Source organism: Protopterus annectens, chromosome 2.part2, assembly GCF_019279795.1.
Source record: "Protopterus annectens isolate FY-2018-M chromosome 2.part2, PAN1.0, whole genome shotgun sequence".
NCBI lineage: Eukaryota > Metazoa > Chordata > Ceratodontiformes > Protopteridae > Protopterus > Protopterus annectens.
This window is the reverse complement of record NC_056730.1, coordinates 116,479,056-116,506,005: the sequence shown is the minus strand read 5'-3', so window position 1 is coordinate 116,506,005 and position 26,950 is coordinate 116,479,056.

The following is a 26,950-nucleotide window of genomic DNA, read 5'->3' as shown; positions in this document are numbered from 1 at the left end:
GTGATGATACCTTGACAGAAGTTATGGATACTAAACTCAATTTTATTTATAAAATGGGTCGAAATATAAAACAACACATAGAAGGCTATCATGGAGGGGTAAAGAACATCAAGAGAGGACACAATGCATATAGCAAGAAATGTGGAGCTTGTAATCAATGTAGCTACATCCTGGAAAAGGATAAAATAATTTTAGAGAATGGACATAAGACAACAGTAAGATTCAAAACAGGAAATTGTAACACCAAAATGATTATATACATGGCAAAATGCAATATGTGTTCTAGTTATTATGTAGGTAAGACAGAAAGAAGTTTTAAAAAAATAATTTATGATCATACCTATAGTATTAGAACAAAAGATACTACTAATGCACTATACAGACATACTGAGAAGAAAGGTGATAGTCACCAATTCAAATTTGCCATCTTAGACACAATTATTATGGATCCCAGAGGAGGTGACAACAAAAGCTTATTGAATTATAAAGAAGTTTGGTGGCAGATATACTTGGACCCAACTACCCCACCTGGACTTAATGATTATGTCCCAGTTAAACCTATATTGGAAATTTTATAATAATACTAAATAAGTATTAGGTCATTACTGAGTATAGAATTATGAAAAAGGTTTGTGATGAATATAGAAGGCTGCTCAGGAGACATATAACTTAATTCATACACTAATTGGTAATCACCACAATTAGTGGAATCAGTTTATACACACAAAAGTTTTTTATATATAAATTTTATATTTACAATACTTGATTAGATAGTGTATATATTGATTAACAGTCCACATATTAATATGATATGTTGTTTGGGACTATACACTATGTATTCACATACTTTTTAGTTGGTAGGTGAGTCATTTTATTTCATTGTATTAAGTACAAATGCTACAAACACTAAAAAAAAATTTTAGCATAGGTTTCATGGCTTAATATGTGTATTGGTCTTTTACATACATGTTTTAATATTACTGTATGCATTTGTATATTATATATTTTATATCTATATGAAGTTATATGACAGCATTTATTGAAACAATATGGTGAATATGTTCATTGATCTTAAATGGTAGTATAAAGGACATTGTTCCTTTAAATTTTCTGAAGTTTAAAAACTTTTTGACACCAAAAAAAGTATTTAAGCTTGAAGTTTCAAATCACGAGTTGTTCTGATGAAGCCCAAATACTTTGGGTGAAAGCACTTGTTTTTAGCCAATACAAAGATACATTTTTATATTGTCACCAGTTTTGCTGTAATAAATCTGTTTCTTCGCTGACAAGTGGTAAAGCATTTATTGGTGGTTCCGGAGCTGTTTGCAGTTATTGTTTGTATTCAAATTGAATTTATTTAATTGGTATTTTGTCCTATTCCTTAATTGCCTGAAAAGTTGAAATGCATTTTGTGTTCTGTTTTTAAACCTCTCTTTCCAGGCTTTGTCATGCAGTAGCATTAAATTTTTAGTTTATTTTGTTAGCCATGGTACAGGATTGAATTTGACCCTTTTAGTATGTACTGGGGCAAGATTTTTGAGACTTTTTAGGGATATCTCATTGAAGTGTGTGACAGTATAGTCTAAGGACATAAATTTATGTATTTTCCAGTTATATTCTTTTAAGGATTTGATAAAAGTGTGCTTGTCAAAGTTTTTTTCAGTTACGTACTCGGCTGAAAATTAAATATTTATCTTGGATATTGTAACTTTTGAGCGTGTAAGTAGGTTACTCCAGAAAGCTACTAACTACCCTAATGTTCTGGGTCTATCAGTAAAAATCAAGTCTAAGGTTGATGGCCTACCAGTACTTTTGTGCCCTCTAACTACTGATGTAATTAACTGTGTAAAGCCGTATAGGTTTATGGAATCAGATGAGGTGCTGCTATTGATAAGCTGCCAGTATATATTTAGGTCTCTCAGTATTATTGTTTCATGTTGTATATGGTGGGATATCCAGTATAGGATATTTTCCACAGTGGTAATGTTTTTACCTGGTGGGATATATATGGCTGCTAAAAAAGTGTTTTGCTATTATTGATTTTGAGGTGTGAGTATTTGAGTATTAAACTGTGGTATTGGTTGTGCAATTGTGGTTATATTTAGCAAGTTCCTGAAGATGATGGCAATTCTGCCTGCCCTTTTATTTGTCCAGTCAAGCATTTTATATTGGAACCGGATGTGGTAATTTCATTGCCATTTATATCTTTTTAGCCAGGTTTCTGTAGCTATGACTATGTTTGGAGAATATGTGGCAATGCAAGTATGTATTTCCTGGATGTTATTGCATATGCTTCAAAGAGTGATGTTTAAGGCTAGAATTGGGGGAAGGGAGAGGAAAAATAGAATGGTCCCTTTAAAACTGTGCCATTGGTGTTTTGTGCTGTTGTATGGGGCCAGGGGTTGAATGAATGTCTCCACTGATTTTTAGGTGGAAATTTTATGAAGAAAAGTACGTAGTCAAATGCATTTGTGCTTTAATTTTATTTAGACTTCATATGGTAACATACTTACATTTAAGCTACCTGTAATTGAAAAGTCTAAGAAGGTTTGCTGGTACAGTGTGGGTGCTGTGGTGATTGATAGACCTGATAACTGTTGGTGTAGTGATTGTGGGTTTGTAGGAGTATTAATTATATTTAGTAGAGAGGTATAGTAGTTGGTAAAGAGTGCTAATATACTGAGGAAGCACACTTGAAGGGTTTGAGTCAGAGTCGTTTTGTATAATATGTAAGTTAGATTTTGATGAAGATATTAGCTTGCACTGTAAAATGTTACTGCGTAAGAGTAGTTACACTTATAGCAGTGTAACTTCTAAAAGGGCATGCTGGGTTGCAGCAGGTTAAATAAATGAGTCAGAGATACTTAATGTAGGGCAATTGCTATTGAGTTATGCTCAGATTATTTTAATGCAGAGACAGGATGGGAGAAGTGTAGGGGTGGAGATGCAATAGTTTAAATGTAGAGTAAGAGGGGGGGTGAGAATTTGGGGTATGCATGAAGTGAGGTATAAGGCAAGGGTGTCACGAGCGGAATACTGTTAGCATCGGTAATAAATGCAACAGTGAGTGAAGTAGCTTATAAAATGAAAGATGCTAGATACGTGATGCAAAAGGAGGTGGTGATTCCTGTAGTTTTGCTATACACAGACAGAATATGGATGAGGAAAGTGTTGGGTTGTCTGAATGGATGTTTAAAAAACTTGGGAATGACCTTGTATAAAGATAAAAGTAAACGTTTGGGTGATGTGATGAAAATTGGAGGTGTGTCTTTTTTAGTCAATGAAGTGCCTTTGCTAGGGATACAATTATGGAAAGATTATGTAGTTATGATGCAATGGGAGGGTTTGATAAAATGAATAAAAAAAATGCCTTCAGGGAAAATGTTTATTTGGTGAATTATGTATTAATGGGAAAAATAAAATATATGTTAAGTGTTTAAATTATCCCAGAAAAAATATGAAAAGAGAACTGCAATTGGTGTTTTCCTTCATATGGATAACTGGATGGGAAACAGAAAATACACCCCTGGGATTCCACCTGTGTCCCTGCTGAACAGGGGCATCAGGTCCTGACTTGTCAGAATATGAGCTAAATTCTTGGTTAGGCTAATAAGGGTCTCAGGGCCAACAGCCTAGTAAGTTCCTATGATCCTATACAAGCCTAGCCCATAGAAGTGCCCTGGCATTGTGCCACACAGTGAAAAGTGGTGTGTTATACATGAGTGAAGATGAAGGGAGATTGAGGTTGCTAAATACAGTTGTTTATTCTGCTTCTTTAATTTGTATAGAGTATTAAAGAGGGTAAAGTAAGAAAAAGACAAATTAATAGTGAGAATATTTAAGTACAAGAAGTTCTGGTAGATGATGAGAAAAAAAGAATATATAAATGAAGAAATCAAAAATTATCAAGAAAAAATACTAACATGGAAAATAAAAATTGATGTGTAATAATGTAATGAAACAACACTATTATGTAAATCCATGGAAAATTTACCAGAAGGTAGTAAAGCCATTAAAACAAGGAAAAAGAGTCGTACCAATATAGTAGAATGTCAGGATTTCCCATGGAGACTGGTAATAAATAAGTTACCAGTAAAGGGGAGTATGCCATATAAAAAGAAAGTTGAAAGAGTGTGTTTATTTTGTGGGGAGGAAGAGACAACAGAGCATGTTTTTTTGAATTGTAAAATAGTGGTGAAACTCTGGAAAAAGTTGTGTGAATAATTGTTTGAGAGTATTAATGAGATAAACAACATAGGTATGAATATGATATAAGAACAAGAAAGGATACCTGACAAGTGCAGATAATAATTAATTTATGCAATATGGGTTATTTGGAATGAAAGACAATAAAAATGTGTTCAACTGGAAATGGATTTTGGCAGATATATTGCAAAAAATTAGATTATGGTTGTGGAAGAAGGAGTGGGGGTCAGTTACAAAAGAATAACAATGAGGATGTTGAAAGAAAAATGATGAATAGTGAAAACAAAGAAATGTGTATATATGTGTCTGTAAGTATGCAAATAATGTTTTTAATGTGTTAAATAAAGGACCCCTACTTTTTTGGTAGATGCCATGGGATCTTTTATATCCACCTGAGCTACCACCAGCTCAAGAAGATGGGACCCCTGTTTGATGTCTCATCTAAAGATTAGGAGGCTCAGGAAAAAATCACCACCCTTTATGATTTATTTATTTATTTGTCTTTGTTGACAATGAAAAGTCCAACAGGGTAAAACCTATCTTCAGAAGAGACCAGAGGAGAAAAGTTCCACAATTAAGTTATACATGATGCACATTTATAACTGCAGGGCAAATAATCTGTACTTGAGCTTATTCACATTATTTTTAAATATTTCTTACATGAACATAGAATTTTAACACAAACACAAAAAGGAAAGAAATTAACATATATTGGCTAATTATTGAAACAGAAAAATAAAATAAAAATAAAATGCAGTAACAGTTAATGCAATTATAGCATGCTGGCTGCAGGGAAAAGATAAAACTGGTTTGTTTTTGAGGTTAGTATTAATTTATAGATAGGCATGTAGCAGATAGCTAAAACTGATGATAACAGAGATACAAAAGGAGAAATTATGGAAATGAACAGGAAGATAAATGGACAGAGGAAGAACTGTAGTTATTAGTGAGGTGTGAATGAAGCAGGAGGAGTAAGAGTTTAGGAAATTAGAGCAGTATGAGGAGGAGCGATACGGTACAAAAAGACTGGGAAGCAAAGTGTCTGTAAGAGTTGGAGAAAAGTAATCTGAGGAAAGCTAGCCAGGTGAGCACGAAGAACAGAGCCGCATTTGGCATAGGTACTGTTTAAGCATAGCTTTGGAGCTATTTAAGTTTTCTGTTTTAACTCTGTGAGGATTTCATTCCAGAGTTTTGACACCTAATGGGAGCAGAGAGAGTCTGTTGAATGTCCTACTGATACATAGCAATAGTTTGTTTTTAGAGTGAAGGTCTCTAAAACTGAATAGTGCAGTAGAGTATTTTGTAATGCTGGGCATTTGTCAAGATGGTAGAACAGGTTGTGGACAATGATTAGTAGTGAGTATGTCAACTGGTTTGAGAGTTCAAGCAAGTTTAATTATTCTAATGTAAGGTAGTGGTGTGTTTTATGTGGCTGGCTGATTGCAGATTTTCTGTTTTGTAGTAGTAGGTGGCTAGTTTAATTTTATATGTACTGTTCATATTTGTAAGAAAAGGGGAAGCATATAACAGAGAAAGAAGCAGGGATGTTACTGCTAAGGTAACCATGCCAAGGTGCTGCTAATGTAACCCTTGCTTGATCTGTTATGCTAGAGGGAGGTGAGATTTTGGTGAGTTTCTTGATGGAATGAAGTATGCAGTGATCAAATTCGAGGTTATCATCTGACTCCAAGTAGTTATTTTGGCTTATGGTTTCTATTTTTGTGTTATTACTCAAGGTAATATGAAATGTGTGTTTCTGGTTAAGGTTGTTTTGGAGTAAATAGCATAAGCTTGTTTTTTTGTTTTTGGTTTTTTTTTTTGTTTGTTTGTTTTGGCATTAAGCAGCACGTTAGAATTTATTAGCCATATTTCAAAGTCAGTGAAAGATTTTTGAGTGATTTCATATAATTTTGTTATGGATGGGGAAGAGCAAATAAGGGTTGAATTGTCAGTGTATTGTATGAGAGTGGCAAGTGTTGCTGCGGTATGATGTTTATTCATAAAAATATTAAATAGAAAGGTCAAATAAAAATATTCAGTGTCAGCAAGTAATCCAGCTACCTGGTGTGTATAGAGCCCACACCCTTCTGTACCAAACGCAAGTGTTCTTGTGCCACTGCACAATGCTGTTGTTGTCCAGTGTGTCAGCTTCGGATGACAGTAGTATATATTTTTTTCTAGAATAAAAAATATTTTTAGAGACATCAAAAACTAGATGGGCTGGCAGTTATTAGTGAGCATTAAGGCTCGTGGTGTTGATGAGCTGCTTCTTGTAGTTTGGTTGTAGGGTTTGAGTCCTACCACTTCTATTTTCCTACTGTGTGACACTGAGCAAGTCACATAACCATACACGGCATACAAGTATCCTTTAAAATGGGGCACTAATGTCCAGTGGACTTACCTGGTTAACAAATGTATAAAATAAAATATAAAATGTACTACTGTTTGATGTTTTTATTTCTGTACTCTTACTTAATTCCTGCATTGTCTGCTAAGCACCTCCCCTGCTGTTAGTAAGAATGGGTGCATAGCCTGTTATGTTCTTATCATCTGTAGTGTGCATGTATTTATTTATTTATTTATTTATTTGGTCATTCTTTTTTTCTTCTCTGTGTAGATGGACTGGTCAGCTGATCCTTTTCAGCCATGACTTATGCAACAGGCAGTGACAACCAACAGTTACATAAATGTCAGAGTTACACAGGCAACACATAAAAAAGATTAAGAAAAGAAAATTACAAATATTTCATACATATATGCACATGACTTACACACTAAACACAGTATGCTTTATTTGATCATCTTCTAATAAAACTACAGGGGATTGTACAGAAGAGCCTATATACATCAATTAATAAGTGCTAGGCAATCATCATGCCATTTAACTGACTTGTTATAGCTACTAAGCAGTAATAGACATTTGTCCTATTGTTTAACTGACTGGGTAGAGCTATTTCACAAGCAGACAATCATCCTATTGTTTATCTGAGTAACTTCATCTAGCTATGTCTAGAATATTCTGTACAGCAAACAGTATTCATAGAGTTTACCAAAAAATATTCATAGAATTTAACAGAGTGCTACTGCTTAACCGAGTGAGTAAATCTATACATGTACCAACTTATAAAAAAGTTACGTATAACTGACAATAATCATAATAATTACCATTCTTCTTCCATCTAAGTGTGTGTATAATGACTGCGTCCAAAAACTGCGCATGCTGATTACATTCTAATCTAATTTGTTTAGTGTAGGCCTAGTTCATTTTAAGTATTGTAATAGAGTTATGTTACATTCCTCAGAAGGTAGCTGTTGTGGTGTGTTTCTAGCAGCATCTGAGATTTTCAGTAGGACTCATATATATATAAGTTTTATACATAATTAATATTCTGGGGTGACTGAGTTTGTCTTTTGTTGACTTTGTGCTTGTTGTTGCTATATATAGTTGATTTTTAATTTATGAAAGGCTTTAACCCCATTCCTTCCCTGAAGAATGCTACTTTGCTGTGTTCCATAATCCTATATTGTTTATCTCCCCAAACAGCCTCACCTTTTTCATTTACATGTAAGGAACACAGTGTTGCCCAGTGCCCTATTCCCTCCTTCAGATGCCATCTCCTGCATCAGTAGGAATAAATCACATGTAGTAGACTCGTCGACTTGTCCTGTACACCATTCATTACACTAGGGTGGACTCAAGCATACCTTTCAACTGTCCAGATTTTGACAGACTGTCCAGATTTTTGCCTCATATTTTTGTTCTTTTCCTCATAAATCATTGAGAACTGAAGTCAGAACATAATGACAGACATTTGAGTTTCAGACTTCATACTCCAGAAAATTCATGCTAATACAAAACCTGTTATTCTATCAACTTTTTAATTTTGTAAGAGCACTATTTAAAAAATTATCCTTTATGGCTTTGTCCAGATTTCTTGCCATTACGAGGCTGAGAGGTATGGACTCAAGAGTATTGAATGAAACAAAATTATTTTTTTCTGAATTGTGTCCATCAAAGGTGAAGCTAACACAGCGTCTGTGTGACAACAGTATGCCATAGTAGCAGTCTCCATGAATCTAACTGCAGTGTTGCTGAGATGTCATTGTCTGACTCACAGCCTTCTGCAAAGCTTCAGATTTCTTTTGCCAAATGAAATAGACAATGCCATCTCTCTTTACTAACCTATTGTATGAAAATGGTTAGATCAGGTTTCATTTGCAGGTGTCAGTTTTGTGACTTTCAAAGCTATTTATCCTGTATTACAAGTCTCGTGAAATTAGGCATACAACCTTAGAGCAGATGTTAGCTGACACTGTTACATGCTCACAACATAAAGCCTATGGCAACCTTGACAGAATAAGGTTCAGGTGTGTCACCTATGAAAAGTCTGGTCATGCAGAAAAACACTGCAGATGCCACTAAAACAAGAAACGATTGGATATATTTTTTTACTAGATCAACAGGTTTTAAAATATATTATTTTCAATCTACATCTGCCCTTAGTCAATAAACACTGCTTTAATATCCACTTGTACAAGAAAATGAGCTTGACATATGGTATTTCTAACCCAATGGGTTAAAAGAGATTTTTTAATAGTACTATTAAGTGTCACATTAAATAACTTACTCTAGAGTGTGGTTGTTTTAGCTGGAGGAAAGACAGTAGAAGGGGGCTAGCAAAAGTACAAAAAGGTTGTGAGAGCTGCAGGAAACCAATTTGGCAGAAGGGGTCAGTAGGTGGTGCAATGACTTCTGGAAAGGAATTTAAGGACTTACTTTACCAGGCTGAGCAATGGTGGGAGGGAGATCACAGACGAATTGGAAGAAACATAGGAACTTTACTCTGCTTCATTCTACACAAAGAAAAGTGAAGGGTGGATGTTATGATAGGAAGGAATCAAGGCAGAGTGGGAGAGCAGTGAGCAGACAGCAAGACGGAGAGAGAGAGAGAGAGAGAGAGAGAGAGAAGGTGGACAGTAATCTGACAGCTTTTAGGATAGATAAAGTCAAGGCAAAATAACAAAAATAAAGAAATGTACAAAAATAAAAAAATAATCCAGTCAGATGAATGTGCAATTCATTTTATTCTGAACTAACCACCAGTGTGGAACTTTGCTCAACTTACCTTGAATAGAAGTTCGCCTGACTGGTTTCCTTTTTATTTAGGATAAAGACAAGGACCAGATGGTCTATCTTTCAAAGTCCTCAGGAATTTAGCCAATGTGCTAGCAAATTACCTGAAAGAAAAATTCAAGACACCACTGTCCATCGTAAAAATATGTGAGGAATGAAGAACAGTAAGTCTGGTACCCCTGTACAACTAGGATCAGAAAATATATGGGGAGCTAAAATCCTGCTATCTTAGGAGCTGTGATTGGGAAAGTGATGGAATGAATCCTGCAAGGAAGTCTGGTTATTTTCATAGCAGAATGAAAACTCCAGAGCAACAACCAATATGGATTTATGGCTATAACAAGCCGTCAGTTAAACCTGATTCAGTTTTATGGCAAGGTTACAGGTAAACTTAGCAAGAGAGTACCATTACATAGGATATACCTGGACACCTCCAATGTATTTGACTCAGTCCAATACAGGTGACTGAAAGGAAAATGAGGGTCAGAGTAGGACCAAAACTGAGGAACTACACTACAACAGGATTGAATGGTAGGATCGGGAACTCTTCCATTACAATCCAGAAGAGACAGGAGGTATGATATAAGAGAATACTATCATATTAGGGAATCATGAAGGGGTCATGCTGAACGTGAGGTGCAGAGCAGAAGGGAGAGGGAGAACATACAGTAGATTATAGGCCTAAATACTCCATGGACAAGTGGTGGAAAGGCAATCGACAGAGGTATTCATTTGGGCATTGGACAAGTGGAAAAAAGGTGAGGGAGTGTTGGAGTGGAGGAAAAATATTATATGCACTTAAAGGTCAGATTAGGAAGGCATATTATCAATTTTGCCATCAGGTCAGCATAATGTACTGCAAATTGTATAATTTCATGAGGACTTAAATTTATAGTTTATGATAAGTCATGAACTCAAGACATTTTGTTTAAAAATGAGGTGGTTTCTTTCTCACAAACACACATACACACACACACGCACACACACACACACACACACACACACACACACACACACACACACACACACACACACACACACACACACACACACACTTTTTCTGTCACTCTCAGTCATCTGTCACATTGTCTAAGCATGTAAGCAGTGTACTAATATTATTTATCACATCAGACTGCTATATTTTTAAACTGCATGTTGTATTTTGTGCCCCCCTTATGTGCACAAGTGAACGCACTACACAGCATCATTAATTTAATAGCTACTGAGGAAGGATTATGTGTAACTGCTACAAGTACAATAGTTGAAGCATTATTCCACAAATTGGTAATAAAAGTGGAATGTCATATGTACTCTCAAAGAAGTAAACTTATATGTATTGGAAATATGTCTTGCAATATTAATATGAGATGTACTGTTGTTGTCTATACCTATTTTGTGCCTGTTTGGTTTCACCAACTGACTGTTTTCTTTACTTTAATGATTCTGTATTATAGCCGATACAGTTCTGTAATTTCTGCTATGGCCTGGGTTATGGTTAAAAAGGGTCTCTGGACCAACACACCTACTTGGTTAAAAAAATGAATGGATGAAAACATTAAAAAATAATGAACAAATAGCCTCAAAAAGGTTGTATTGTAAACCTAGGCCATTAAAATGCATCACATCATCTCCTTGCTCTGATGTTTTCTTTAGTGGACCAGTACATTATTTTTCCTAATTTTGTTTTCTGAATTTTAGTTTTTTGCTGTCAAAGGCAGATCATGCCTTCTAAACTTGGTTGACTTTTTCGAAACAGTCACCAAGGCCATTGACGAGGGAAAGGCAGTCCATACAGCCTACCTAGACCTGGCGAAGGCTTTTGATACAATACTTCACTCGGGTATCATTGAAAAACTCATCAACTTAAATGTAAACCCATACATTACAAGATGGGTTGCAAACTGGCTGAGTGACAGAACCCACAGGGTCAGAGTTGCTGGCGCCATGTCAGACTCAAAGCCTGTCACAAGTGGTGTCCCACAGGACTCAGTCCTGGGCCCACTCTTGTTTGGCATCTACTTTTCTGAAGTACAAGCAAACACAGGAGGGTTGTGGCTGACAAAGTTTGCAGATGACTGCAAACTGGGCGCCGTAGTTGAAAACACATCCGACACAGATATCCTTCAGAAGGGTCTCACAGAAACGGATAACTGGTGCCAGAGCCATGGCCTAAAGTTAAATGCCAAGAAATGCATAGTCATACCCTTGGGAAAAATAAGGTTACCCCTAGCTACCATATAGGTGGCAATCCCTGAACACAGAAGAAGTTATTAGGGACCTGGGAACCCAGGTTGACAGTAGCCTTTCATTCGACACTCATATTGCTAAAGTAGTTAGGAAGACCTTCTACATTGCCCACCTTATCATGAAGGGATTCACATCTAGATCAAGGGAAGTCATAGTCTCCCTATACTCATCACTCATCAGACCAATGATCGAGTACAATGCCCCATTCGGAATGTATCTGACCCGACACTTGCAGCAGCTGGAGAGGCCACAAAAGTTCCTCACCAAAAGGATAAAGGGTCTCAAAAATCTGTCTTATGCTGCCCGACTGAAAGAACTCCAGTTATATTCAGTTGCTTACCGCTTGCTCAGAGGTGACCTATGCCTGACATACAAGGCCATGTCAAACCCAGATTTGATGAACATGCTTCATCTCAAAAAATCTAGATCCCTCAGAGCCACAAGGGCGGGAGACGTGCTGGAGGGATAGATTCATCACCCAAAGACTCCCTATGCTGTGGAACAAAATCCCGGTTTATGTGAGGCAGAGCACCTCGCTGGCCTTGTTCAAGAGGAATCTTGACCAATGGATGGGAGATCGCAGATACACCCCAGGGGTTACCTCAGTGTCACTGCTCGACAGAGGCACAGCAAAATAATGGGCATAGTTTCTCCAAACTAAAGGGGTGGCGTAAGCCACAAAACTATGGGCTAGGCTTATAAATGCCCTCGGGCAGATAGCCTAGTATGAACCTATGAACCTATGTTTCTCAATTGCTTCATTTTCATAGTTAGCTACATTAAGTCTTACTGGGCATACAAGATCATATTTAACTCAAGGGCATATTTCATTTGTTTTCAGTCTATGTTACATTAAAAAAATAATTACTCATTATGAAGTGACTTATCTAACTTCTAGCCAACTTGAGTGTGGGCACTTTTCAGATAGTACATTATTTATAATTAACAGTTACCATGTGCAACTCATTTATGCCATGACTGAAATATCCAATGCATCTTCTTTTTGCAGCTTACAGTTCAGCTTGGCTTTACCAACAGTACTAAAATGCCACTGACTTAATGTTGTTTTACAGTCTTGTTTGTCATTTTCATCATGAGTACTATGTGTGGTTTTGGAGGCTTCATAAGGACTCTTTCATCCACAGAGCTGCAGTTATTTAAGAAAACAGGAAATACTGACTCGTCCTGCATCAGGTTTTGCTTTTAGTCTTGCACTTTAAAAGATGTGAGTGCTGCATTATATGTACTTGCCTTCTAATTCCCTAGTTTAATTTACTCATGTTGCAGGCTTTCCAGCATTTGTCTGTTCAGTGATTTGCACTGCAACGATGGGTACAGTCTGCTTCAACTATACAAACAGTGGAACACAAAGGCAATGCGACACCTTTTATTGGGCCAGGGGTATGTTTTACAATATAGCCTGTCTAGGTTTTTGAACAATGTCGGCTGTTTGCCACAAGCTAATAAATTACTAATGCCAAATACAGAACGTTAATACCTACTTGTGCCTAGCAAGTTATAAGATGATACACCATTTGTTTTCTCATTTGATGAAAGATAACGTGCATAACTCAGACGTTTGACATAAGAGATAGACCACTGAGAGAAAATGTACCTCTGAATTCGAGATAGATTGACAGTGCATGTGTGTGTGTATGTGTGTGTGTGTGTGTGTGTGTGTGTGTGTGTGTGTGTGTGTGTGTGTGTGTGTGTGTGTGTATGTGTGTGTGTGTGTGTGTGTCTTCTTGAAATGTGAGAAGGCAGTTTATGGCCTACCACAAAGAACAGTTCCTTCCTGAATTATGCACATCAATGCAGGAAGAAAACAACACCACCAATAATAGTTCACGTCCTCTTATATGACAATTTCAGATATGGCAAATGATTAATTACAGAGTGAAAGAAAACAAAATCCTAATTTATTTATATGCCTTAGCAAAATTCCACATAAGACAGATGTTTTACTTTCGTTTTAAATATAGCCAGGTCACACTGCTGTGTTATGGAAATGTGTACTGGACTGCTAAAATAAGATGCTGGCTTCAGTTACAATGCATGAATACCACTTGACTAGGAATGTGATTACTGGCCATCTCACATAAAAATCACTAAGAGAGACATGCCAATAATATGAGGAATTTGTATGCTACAGAGAGCTGCGTTATACGTAACAAGAATGAAAAAAAAACAAAAATTAATAACTCTCAGCCTTGTAAAAGTGGTTTATGGGTTCAGTATGAGTATGCATGTATCACATGTTGTCACCATTAAGTCCTACCTCACTCCTTTAAAGAGTACCAGTAGTGAATTCAGGCCTTGTTACAATGTTAAATAATAAAAACTGGGCTATTACTGACTATCAGGCTTATGGTTACAACCATCAAAATGACTATTGTTGTTTATGTACGTATGTATGTATGTATTTATTTACCATTTGTTGGCCAAGGAAGTCAGGCTAGGCAAAAAGGCCCTTTTTTCAGCAGAGGCCCAGGGAGAAAGGCTCTAGTACATGCAGTACAATCAAAATCTTTTAAGTTATATATTATTAACAATGTCAGGAAAAATAAAATTGAAATAAATTTACAATATTAAAATAGATAAGATAGCAACCATACATACCATAGTAAGGCTTCTTATACTAATTATACAGATATAGTTAAATAACTATGCAGTGGGATAAATGTCACAAAACAGAGTACAGAGTTATTTAGAAAGGGTGGATATGAAAAATGTTGAAATAATTTTTGAGATATAAATGAAATGAGTGGAAAAGAGTTAAGAGACACATAAATAGAAGGTGATGAGGGGGAAGACAGGGTGATAGATGACAAAAGAGTAGAGTAGAGCAGATGTATAGTAGAAGAGGAAAAAGAAAGCAGAGATGGTATATTTTCCCTGGAGATATTCGGGGCTATATTATTTGTACAAAGTTTTCTAACTTCGAATACCATATGGGCGACACCATATGGTCGAAGTTAGAAAACTTTAAATACTGAAAAAAAAAAGACTAAACCATAAACTAAGGGTTGTAGGCAGGGGGGAAAGCCCCCCTGGACCCCCCACACCCACTGCTCTTTAAATATAACAACTCTGAGATCGCACTAAAATGCGGCAAAGAGAAGACTGCGTAGTTGCTTTAACATGTTAGGTGACCTTTTTCTTTTTTTTTTTTCCAGTATTCGAAGTTTTCTAACTTCGACCATATGGTGTCACCCATATGGTATTCAAAGCTAGAAAACTTTGTTCAAATAATATAGACCCAAGACATACAGCTACAGAGCCAGAATGTTGAAAGGTGTTATCTTAGTTGTGTTTTGAATGCCTGTTGGTTTTTATGTATGCATTTACTTATTTCATAGTTTCATAGTTATGTATTACTCCAATGACCACAAGGGCCTTTTTAAGTTTAGCCATTCATCCCAAATCTGTTCTGTTACCCTAGATAAATATAAGCAGGAGCTTGGGAGATGAAACTTTTACAAGTAGGGGGCCTGGGAGATGAACCACTTACAGGCTGCTATGTCCATTAGAGACATAGGTGCCAAACCAGGGGTGAATTTCCTGTTCCTTATCCAGCTGTCATAGGTTAGGGAGGAACTGGGTTAGGGAGAAACTCTGCTTCACGTGGATGAGGAGTCTGTCCCAGAGAAGGGGTAGTCTCTGGGATACATAGCTGTCTCTCCAGCACATCCTATTTATATCACAGATAATGTTTAAGTCTAAATAATGGGTAATTCTGGTGTTGTAAGTTTTGTGAATTTGCAGGAAGTCCATCAGGGTAGGGTCTGACAATGCCTTGTTTACCAGGCATAGATCTTCCCTCAACAGCCTGTAGGAGACAGAATACAGGGATAGGACCTTGAAGCAGTCTGCACAGGACATGTTACTTATGTTCATTATTCTTTTAGTGAGGAACCCCTGTGGATGTTCCATTTGTTGCATGTGCCTGGTTAGGAACATACCAATGGGGACATTATACTGAAATATAGAAAAGTCGTCTCTGGTGGAACTTGAATCTACAATCTTTGAATGCCTTCTTTAATTTTACTAAAAGTCCAATGCGCTATCCATTACATCACAGAGCCACTGAAATGCTTGATGTTAAAAGCTTTTGTTTCAATCCATCAGTCTCTGGGTTATGGGCCCAGCATGATTCCACTGTGCCACTCTGCCTTCTCTCTTTATTTCACTATTAGCCATGGTCTGGAGCCCCTCTCTGATCATCTAAGCCACCTTCCTAAAACCTAAAATCTAACTTTCTTCCCCACTGTCCTACCCTAATTTCCAATTTGCTTTACACATGCACATGCTTCTAGACTAAAAATATCATTCACCATCAATAACTGGTACCCTTTGTTTATAAACCTTGTCCCTCCTCCAGGATAGATAACCTAGCAAAAATGTTACCTTTGCATCCTATTCCCCAAGCCAACTTCTCAGTAATGAAGTTTGCTGGTCAAACCAGAGTTTCTTGTGTCACAGTAAATATTTCCTCTATATATGCCATAGACTACTATTAAAATTGGAACTATAATACAGCATTAGCAGTTGCATAAATAACAGAAGGTGCCAACTGAAAAGAACACCCAGGAGGATTTCATGCATCATTAATTTTCTTTGAAGTACATACTTTTTTGAATCAGTCAAAAGTCATCATCCAGTCATGCATTTTTCTACATAGTATATATTTTCTACCACTCATTACACCTAAATGTCCACTTTTAGGTGGTGTAGGACATAGGTCCACAGACCTTTTCACAGCAATCTTCCCTAAAACCACATTAAAGCCATTGAGCCATTGTTTGGATTCAAAATATCACTTCAGGCCTACCTATTCAAAAAAGTACATTCTGCACTATGTAGAAAAAGACCATCTTCCTCCAGTGATGAATTAACTGCACATTGGGACCTTAGGCAATTTTCAAACTATGGCCTCCCAACCCTCATCCCCAAACATTTTTTTTATTATTACATAAATATACATGTTCTTTTGGGTTAACATTCCTGCTTGATTTAAATTTACACCCACCTATCAGATTGTCTCAAGTTTTATTACTTGTTTGATAAAGCAACATTTGTGAGAGTTTATTTTAAATGTGAATAGCCTTAAACGTTTCTCCAGGAAAAAGTGAAACAAAATGTACTAACCAATAATAACAAAGGTATCCTTTTTAGAACATTTCCACTATAAAAGGCCACTCAAACTGCTGTCATTAAAACCCACTAGTGTTGTGCCCATTGATTACAGCCACTTGAATGTGTGTACCTCAAATGTTCAATTCTGATAAAACAAAAATGACCACAGTAAATTAATCAAACTTGCTTTATACAAATGCTCACTATTCCTGCAGAGTCAGACTAATCACTGTTTAACTTGATCATGACAGTAGAGATGATCCTACCCATCCAAAGATAAACCCTGATATCCATCAATTACAGCCACATTGTATACTGTGTACATGTCAAATGTCTGACTGTGGTAAAATGATTAGATAAATAAATATTAATTATGGACACGATAATGTAGGTCAGATTTGTTTCACACAAATACACAGCAGTCTTTCACATAGCTACACAGTAGCCTAAGAATCCCAGCTTATTTCATACAAATGCATATTAGTCTTGTAAAGCCATTTAAACTGAGCAAAAAGAGGGTAAGTTACTTTTATCCACAGCTATTTCCCACCCCTGTCCAGCAATCACAGTCACTTTGCAGTGTACACCTAATCTGATTATGATAAAAATAATACTCTCCAACATCTTACACAAAAATCAGGGATGGAGAAAAAAAAAGAATGAGAGACAAAGGCCTTAAACCAGTGACAGAATTTAAATATTGCTTGTACATGCTTAGAAATTTGCTAGAATATCATTTTTATTTAGTGGGCATTTTGTGTAGGATATACAGTCTGAAACTCAAATATTTGTCATTATTTAGTCATTGAAATCACCAGAAAACCACAACTTTTGAGAAACAGATGAAAAACGAGTTAAAATTAAAGGCCTTCTAAGAAATCAGGCAGAGATTAAAGCTAACTTGAGAGCAATTTCAGCTTTGTTTCACAAATAGCCAAAAATATTCCAACTTTGTTCACATAAATGCATGCAGTTCTGTAAAGCCAGGCTGCTTAAACTGCATATGTTACTTTCATCCATAGACAGTCCCTACCACCCAGCACCCAGTAGTTATAGTCACTTTGTTGTGTACACCTCATGAAATTCTGATAAAAAAAAAAACTCTCAACTTCTTAGCACAAGAATTTGAAGCAAAGCCAAAACATAATGTGGGACAAAAGCCCAAACTCAGGGACAGATTTTAAATATTAGTCATATATTTGGAAAGCGGTGTATATCACTACATCGAACCGTCACTTCAACAAACAACATTTCATTGGAAATGCCATTCAAATTCCCCTCATGTGGGGGGGGGCACCCCACACCCCCATTAATTATATATATCAACTCCGAGGTCACACAACAGTGAGGAAAGGGCAAATTTCCCAATTCTCACTGCACCGCGATCTCAGTATGAACAGTTTGACAAACAGTATGTTCGATGTAACTGCACTGAACATGCTGTTCATAAACTGATTTTTCAATGAACTGATAGGGACCCCTTAGAAAGTTGTTACAATAACATTTTTGCATAGGCATGCTTTTTCTGAATAATAGAAAGTTTGAAATGCAAGAGTATGCCATTATTTAGTGATCGCAGTCCTCAATGATGTTCCAGAAAACAAACATTTTATGAGGAACTGACTAAAATATGAGACAATCAGAGATATTCTGCAAAATCAAGAACAATTTCAACTTTGCTTCGCACAAATAGTAGCTAGAGTATTAATATTATAACTTATTTCACACAAATGCATGCTTGTTCTGTAAACCCAGACTGCTTAAACTGATCAAGCAACAACAGGCTGAGTTGCTTTCATCCACAGCCAGGCTTCCACCCCACCCAGCAGTTATAGCCACTTTTCTAACTATTAATACCTCAAATCAGATTTTTTATAGTGATAAAAACCACATAATGTAGTTTCATAGGTTCATACTAGGCTATCTGCCCTGGGGCAATTATAAGCCTAGCCCGATTCTGTATGGCTTACGCCACCCCTTGATTTGAGTATACTGTGCCCTTTTTAAGGTTTAGTTTACTGTGCCTCTGTCTAATAGTGACACGGGAGTAATCCCTGGGACAAACCTACGATCCCCCATCCACCTATCGAGATTCTTCTTGAAGAGATTCAGTGAGGTGCTCTGCCTCACATGAACTGGAATTCTATTCCAGAGCAAAGGGAGCCTCTGGGTTATGAACCTGTCCCTCCAGCAAGTTCTATTTATTTCTGTGCTGAGGTTCAAGTCCCTCGAGCGTGTGGCTCTAAGGGATTTAGATTTACTGAGGTGGAACATGTCCATCAATTCTGGATTTGATATAGCTTTGTATGTCAGGCATAGATCGCCTCGAAGTAGGCGGTATGCAACTGAGTAGAGCTGGAGTTTTTTTAACCGAGCAGCATATGGCATCTGTTTGAGACCCTTGATCCTCTTAGTGAGATACTTTTGGGGTCTTTCTAATTGCTGCAGGTGTCGGGTAAGGTACATCCCAAAAGGGGCATTGTATTCTATGATGGGCCTGATGAGGGATGAATAAAGGGGCACGATTACCTCTCTTGATCTAGATGTGAAACCCTTCGTGATGAGGTGGGCTATGTAGAAGGTCTTTCTAACCACTTTGGCAATGTGGTTTTCAAAGGAGAGATTGCTATCAACTTGGGTCCCCAGGTCCCTAATAACTTTCTCTGTACTTAATGGGTTTCCGCCTATGTGGTAATTTGTGGGCACATTGTTTTTGCCAAAGGGTATGACTATACATTTTTTAGCATTTAGCTTTAAACCATGGCACTGGCACCAGTTATCTGTCTCTGAGACCTTTTTGAAGGATGTTTGTGTCAGCTGGAGAGTCGATTATGGCGTCCAGTTTGCAGTCGTCTGCGAACTTGGTGAGCAATAGTCCTCCCACGTTTGCCTGTACCTCGGAAAAGTATATACCGAACAAGAGTGGTCCCAGGACAGAACCCTGTGGGATGCCACTTGTGACCGGTTTAGAGTCTGACATGGCTCCAGCAACTCTCACTCTATGGGTTCTGTCTTTGAGCCAGTTTGTGACCCATCTTGTGACATAGGGGTTTATATTTAAGCTGGATAGCTTATCTATGATGTCCGAGTGGGGTATTGTGTCAAATGCCTTTGACAGGTCCAGATAGGCTGTGTGGACTACCTTCCCTTCATCTATGGCTTTGGTGACTGTTTCGAAGAAGTCAACCAGGTTCAAAAGGCAGGATCTGCCCTTGACAAAACCGAACTGGGTAGGATCTAGTGTCTGTAGGTCCCCAATGTCTTTGTTTATGAGCTCCATGATGATCCTCTCCATAGCCTTGCAGACTAAGCTAGTCAGGCTTATGGGTCGATAGTTTCCAGGGTCCGTAGAGGCTCCACCTTTGTGGAGTGGGACCACTGTTGCTGTACGCCATTCTGTGGGCACATATCCTGTAGTGAGGCTGAGATTGTATAGCTGTTTTATTTGAGGGATTAGTTCCTCTTGGAGTTCATGTAGGATGCAACCTGGGACGCCATCTGGTCCCATGGAAGCAGTGTTTTTTGCTTTGGAGAGGGCAGCCTTCACCTGAGCATCAGAGATGTTTGGGAGGCAGCCCTCTGCCGGGATAGATACTTTCACTTTTGGGGGGGGGGGGTGGAGAAGTTTGCACTGAACCTGTCTGCCAGGATATTGGCGATGTCTGTGGGTTCAGTGTATTTTTTGTCGCTTAGAATCAACTCAGAACAAGTCTGGGAGTTGCATCCCAGGTTCCTAACATAACTGAAAAAAGCCTTATGATTGTCTTTGGTGTCCTGTGCAATTTTTCTCTCAAGCTGGCCTTGGAGGATTTTATAAGGGATCGTAATTTTTTGCTAGTACTGATCAGAGATGCCTTCCCTATTAGGGATTTTGCTCTATCATGTAGTAGCTTCCTCCTTCTGTTGTACAGTTTATTTATGGCAGGGGTCCACCAGACTGGACGCCTGCCTTTGGATGATTGGGTCTTGGTTTTGTTTGGGATAGCATGATCCATGCATTCCTGGAGATGTCCGTAGAATGCATTTATATAGGATTCTGCAGTTTGGGCCGTAGTTTCCACTGGCCCTGGGGCCTTGAAGGATTCCACTTTGGTTTTGAGAAGTGAGAAGTTCGCTTTTGAGAAGTTTTTCACTGTGGTTTTCTGGGCTGGGGGTGGGGTCGGGATGTGGACATCCAGTGAAATTAATTTATGGCCTGATCTTACCAATGAGGGATATACTTCTGGTGTGGAGCATAGAGTCCCCATGTTGGTAATGATCAGGTCTAGTATGTTGTCCCCTCTTGTGGGAGTGGTGACTAGTTGTTCCGTAGCATTTGAGTTTATAATTTCCAGGAACCTTTGTGCTAAGGTGCTGGGGTTTGAGTAGTGCTCCCAGTCAATGTTTGGGTAGTTGAAGTCACCCAATATAATGGTGTTCGGACAGATCTTCATGTTCTCCAGTGTTTTCAGGAAAGCCAAGTGGGATTCCTGACTTTGAGAGGGTGGTCTGTAGGATGCTATAAACTGAAAAGCAGTCTTGCCCACTGTTAGTTGCACATGGATGGTCTCCGATACTTCGTGCAATGCCACTAACCTGGAGGTGTGGATATCCTTGATAAATATGGAAACTCCCCCTCCTTTTGTGGTTCGGTCCGGGTTTTGGGGCCGAAAAGCATGATATGAGGTATAGCCTGGTAGTGCTGGGGTGCTCTCTGGAGCCTTGAACCAGGTTTCTGTCACTGCACAGATATCGATGTTCTCCATACTGAGGAGAGCTTCGAGTGCGTGCATCTTGAGGTTAAGACTTCTGGCGTTAAGCAGCATTACCCTTAGTTTCTTGTTTCTTGTGCTGTCTATGCGGGTGGATTTGACTTTTGAGCCTTGCCTAAAAAAGGCACTACAGGGGTGGCAAGAGCCTTTGCCAATATCCGAAAGCCCTGTGGTGACAGGTGCAAGCTGTCCCTAGCGAAGCAACGTGGCTTGTCGAGCATGTCATCCCAGGCTGACAGACACTGGATCCCCTTTGAATAACACCAAAATTTTAGCCAATTGTTAAAATCGATCATTTTGTCTTTGTACTGTGGCATCATTCTAGGTGAGGGTAAGATGCTGCTCAAGGTCAGGGTCATACCAGCCTGGGCTACATGATCAGAGAGCTCCTCTATGTCTCTTTTCATGTAGTCCAGGGAGGTACGTCTCAGATCATTCACACCAGCATGTACAATGACTGAGTCATATTTGTATTTGCTTTGGAGTGACCTGAGTGCTTGCGTTATGTGGCGGATCCTAGCACCCGACAGGCAGCTCACCGTGACCTTCTCTTTATTCAGCCTGGTGAGCGGGACATCAGTGTGTCTGACAATAGAGTCACCTATTACAAGAGTATCAAGTGTGTTATTCAGCCTTAAGGGCTGTGGCTGCTTGGCACACTGACTTTGTGGGCTATGTGTTGTGCGTGTTTTGTTTTGAGGTAGCGTTTGCTTGGATGTCTGCTTTGGAGGTCTCTGTTGCTTAGGTAGATTTTTATTTAGAGCCTCCGAGTATGATTTTGTGTATTTATGTGTTTGGTTCGCTGATGTGGTGGGACTATGTGATACTGGAATTGTGTTGTGTGAGGTTACCTTCTCCTCCTGACTGGTTACACCAGTTTTGAGATGAGAGAGCTCAGCCTCCAGTTTGGCTAAATAGTTGCATCTCTCACATATATTTGAACCTGTTTGGAGGAGGAGAGGGTTGTCCATGTACATGAGACAGTTGTAACATTGCCTCAAAATTCCCGGATTCACCAGCTGGACTGGAGAGGAAACCATTGACTGACCTTTGGAAATGCTAGAATAATATAGGGACAGGGTAATCGTAGAGAGTATAAGAGTAAGTAGTGCTTATGGTTTAATAGTGCTAACTTGTAGGATTACTTAATTGGACCAGTGAAGGGCCTTAGAATGAGAATATGGTGTTTAAATTGAGAGATAGAGCAGTTCTAAGGGAAAAAGTGAGGAGCAGACTTTGTGGAGCCAGGAACAGTTTAAACCCAATTAGGCAGCGTTGCCCGCTGTTGTGCTATGCACAAAAACGCGCAAAACCGCGCAAGAGAGGGTTTTAAGAGAGGAAGATGAAGGAGTTTGGAACTGACCCACAATGGCCAATAAAACTACAGTTTCAAGTCAGTAACCACTCCCACAGGGGCAGGCAGGCTGCTCAATGTTTTTCACTGCCACTGATCAACAGAGAGACTTCCCTTTAGCCCAAGCAAAAAATGGCCTCCAAGAAACTTACAAACAGTTCAAGAACAGCAAGCCTGTAACTGAACTTTTTTAAATCTCAGAAAAGTGGGAAAAAAGCAAGATTTTTTTGTTTTTTTTTCAGAGATTGCAGAGGTTCACAAGTATCAACAAGTTATAACAGTGCAGTAAATGACCCCACACAAGAGTGCTAGGCCAAAGACAGATAAAATGCAAGTTTTGAGAAAAACGATTTTAAAAATAAGTGCAAACAGGAAATTCAGTAAACAGCTCTAGGTTGTGCTCTAAATACAGTTACTAATGCAGAAATCAAGTTTAACAAGCCAGAAAATGCTCAAAATAGGCAGCTATGCAGAAAAACTTAGCAAATAAACAGAGGAAAAATACTTAAAATCTCAAAAGTGGCTCCTTTCTTCTTTCAGCATTTTCTCCTCTTGGTGGGTGCTTCACCAACAGCCAACAAGCCTGAAAAGACGCCAAAACCACGAGGCAACCAGGTTTTAAGAGAGGAAGATGAAGGAGTTTGGAATTGACCCAAAATGGCCAATAAAACTACAGTTTCAAGTCAGTAGCCACTCCCACAGGGGCAGGCAGGCTGCTCAATGTTTTTTACTGCCACTGATCAACAGAGAGACTTCCCTTTAGCCCAAGCAAAAAATGGCCTCCAAGAAACTTACAAACAGTTCAAGAACATCAAGCCTGTAACTGAACTTTTTTAAATCTCAGAAAAGTGGGAAAAAAGCAAGATTTTTTTGTTTTTTTCAGAGATTGCAGAGGTTCACAAGTATCAACAAGTTATAACAGTGCAGTAAATGACCCCACACAAGAGTGCTAGGCCAAAGACAGATAAAATGCAAGTTTTGAGAAAAAAAAACGATTTTAAAAATAAGTGCAAACAGGAAATTCAGTAAACAGCTCTAGGTTGTGCTCTAAATACAGTTACTAATGCAGAAATCAAGTTTAACAAGCCAGAAAATGCTCAAAATAGGCGGCTATGCAGAAAAACTTAGCAAATAAACAGAGGAAAAATACTTAAAATCTCAAAAGTGGCTCCTTTCTTCTCTCAGCGTTTTCTCCTCTTGGTGGGTGCTTCACCAACAGCCAACAAGCCTGAAAAGACAATGTAGTTCACATTTGTTTAACAAAAATAATAGCTCCCACAGTAAAGCATTTGTTTCTAGCTTCCTTCACTCAGATCTCATCAGTCTTGCAAAGCCAGCATAAAATAACTGAGCCAAGGACAGCAGTCAGTTATATTTCACCAAGAAACAGTCACTGTACCAAGGCCAGCAATTATGGCTACCTTGTCTGTATACACATTTTGGTTGTCTGACTGTAGTTAAAAAATGATAAAACAAAATCAGACTGAGCTATAACTACCATAATATATTTATTTCACCTACATTTTACATAAGCACACATTTGCTGGCCAGCCACCGCAAAATACCCATGTCTCCTAACCTATATCTCCACTGAATGCCCATATATGGTTGCTTCCAGTATTAAAAAATATCTCCTCCTTCACACTTTCACAGCTTACTGCTGTGCTTTCAAAAGTGAACCTGTAACCATCCATTATACCCTGTCCCAAGCCATTTAATTTTCCTGGACTTTCTACTCATTGCCACCCCAGTGAATCATGGGAAGGTGAGGAACAGAAAACTGGTTGCTTTAGGGAGGGTTGCAATTGGCTAATTTATTTATTTATTTATTTGAAGTAAAAAATATTTACCAAAAAATAAAAAAGCAAACAGGGTGCCCTTATCTGAATGGTGTTACTAACTTGTAGTATACTTGCACAAATGGGTACCATGAGTGTACAGAGGTAAATACTTGTGGTATCATTCTACCTCTATTTTTTACTGAAACTAAACATAAGCTCTGTTTTTGTTAGCATTTGTTATGTTGAGCATGTAAGCTAACTAAAGTGAGTTAGTAATGCTGAGCATAACAAAACATTATTTCATTGCGGACACTGAATGTCTAACCATGGGCCTCCATGAAGTTGTAGACCACTTGTGGCTGACCAGATCTCTGCTATTGAAATTCACCATTTCATAGAAATTTGAAACACTCATAGGCTTCTAGGCAATTACTAGACATATAGTCCAGAAGTCCATTGAAATGAACACAATTTTCCAACTGAGTATTGTTGGGTTAAGTGACTTGCTCAGAGTCACACAGTAGGTAAGTGGAGGCTGAAGGATTCAAACATTGGACTACAAGAAACAACTCATTAACACTTCATACCCTTAATACCCTGCACTTACTGCCAGTCATTACTTGGCTTGGCAAATTATTATTGTAATATTGATTTGAATACAAACATACATATTTACTGACTATTATAATTCTATTGTTAGCCTGATGCCATATAAAATGAATATTGAAAATTAATTGAATTTGAAAATTAATTTAAAATACAACACATTCTTAGATTTGCTTGGCCTTCTCCTCATGCCTCCACAGGAAAGCTAACCTCCCCATTTAAGAAATGCTTTTCTACAAGGAAATGCTTGTATTATGAAGTCTCACAAAATCCATGCCCACATTCAAACCCATCGCAATTAAGTTGAAACATTTATTAAGCTTGATCTCCAGAGTCTGTATTTCTAGAAATATGCAGAAATGTTCCTGAAGCACCATAGGTGACATGTCTGATACAGAAAGACCTGCCTGAAAAAAGAGTGTGTGATCTCACTGGCTTATCAGTCATTCTACTGAAGGTAATAATATGGCTACTTATGATTTCAAAACAGTAGCAGAATTTCCGCCTGATATTGCACAAGAGCTAAAATGGCAGAAATACCAAATTCTATAAATGGTTGTGGCTTTCTACAGAAACAGTAGATATGTGGACATTAGAAAGATATAGGAGCTTTTGTCCTTTGTTATATAGGGTTTATGCATCATTTGCTTAAAATGATTGTATGACATTAGTGGATGGTCAGAGATTCATCTCTGAAAACTCAGCAGTGGGTTGATGTAGTATGAGGTATTTTTTTAATTGTGGCAGGCAACTTGATATGTACATTCAGTGTCTGGCTAATACCAGTCTTACAACTGCTCTTTTTTCATTTAAATGTGTCCCATTGTGCTTTGAGTGTAGAAAACTGTTTTCATTATAGATGAAACTGTTTAGAATGATTTTTATTTGAATTTATGTAATACTGAGGCTTTTGACAGCATGATTGTTGATTTGGGGGGATGCCTTTCCACTGCTGAGTTAGTGACATTCATTGCTACAGCATTCTTCGTAATGACAGACCCCATAAAAAAGGTGGAGGCATAGCCTTAATTTATCAAGACTCCTTAACAGTAAATATTCATCCGAAACGTGTCCCCACTTTCAATAGTATGGAAATCCTAATAACATCCCTCCATATAAACCCTAATAAACAACTCTGTATTGCTGCTATCTACATTCTCCCAGGTCAAATCATCCCCAATTTGGAAGACTACCTATATTGGATTAACCAAAATATCGCCCAAGGAACTATTATTCTAAGAGACGCTAACATTAATTGGCAAAACCTAATCTCCAAAGCTCCTGCTACCAGCATTAACCTCAATAGTTTCACACAACTTATCACAGAGCCTACATTTGCTTTAAATATCTGAGCAAAATCTACATTAGATTGGATTTGAGTATCTCACCCCCACTACTACTCCAATACCGGCACCCTCCCAAACACTTTAAGTGACCACCTACCTGCTTACACCATAGAACCCAAATACAAATCCCAAACCTCACACATACAAATCTACCAGGAAACTTGCCCACTTTGATCAAAATATAATACCCTACAAGCTCAAAACTGGACCCCAGTAAAAGCACTGCCTCTGGATGACGCTGTAGATTATTTCAATAACATATTTCTTAGCACATTAAATAGCTTAGCACCTCTTCGTACAAAACAAACAAAGCCTAACCTTGCCCCCTTGTTAACAAAACAAACTAATCAAACCCTCATTTCTAGAGACAAACCCTGAAAAATATGGAA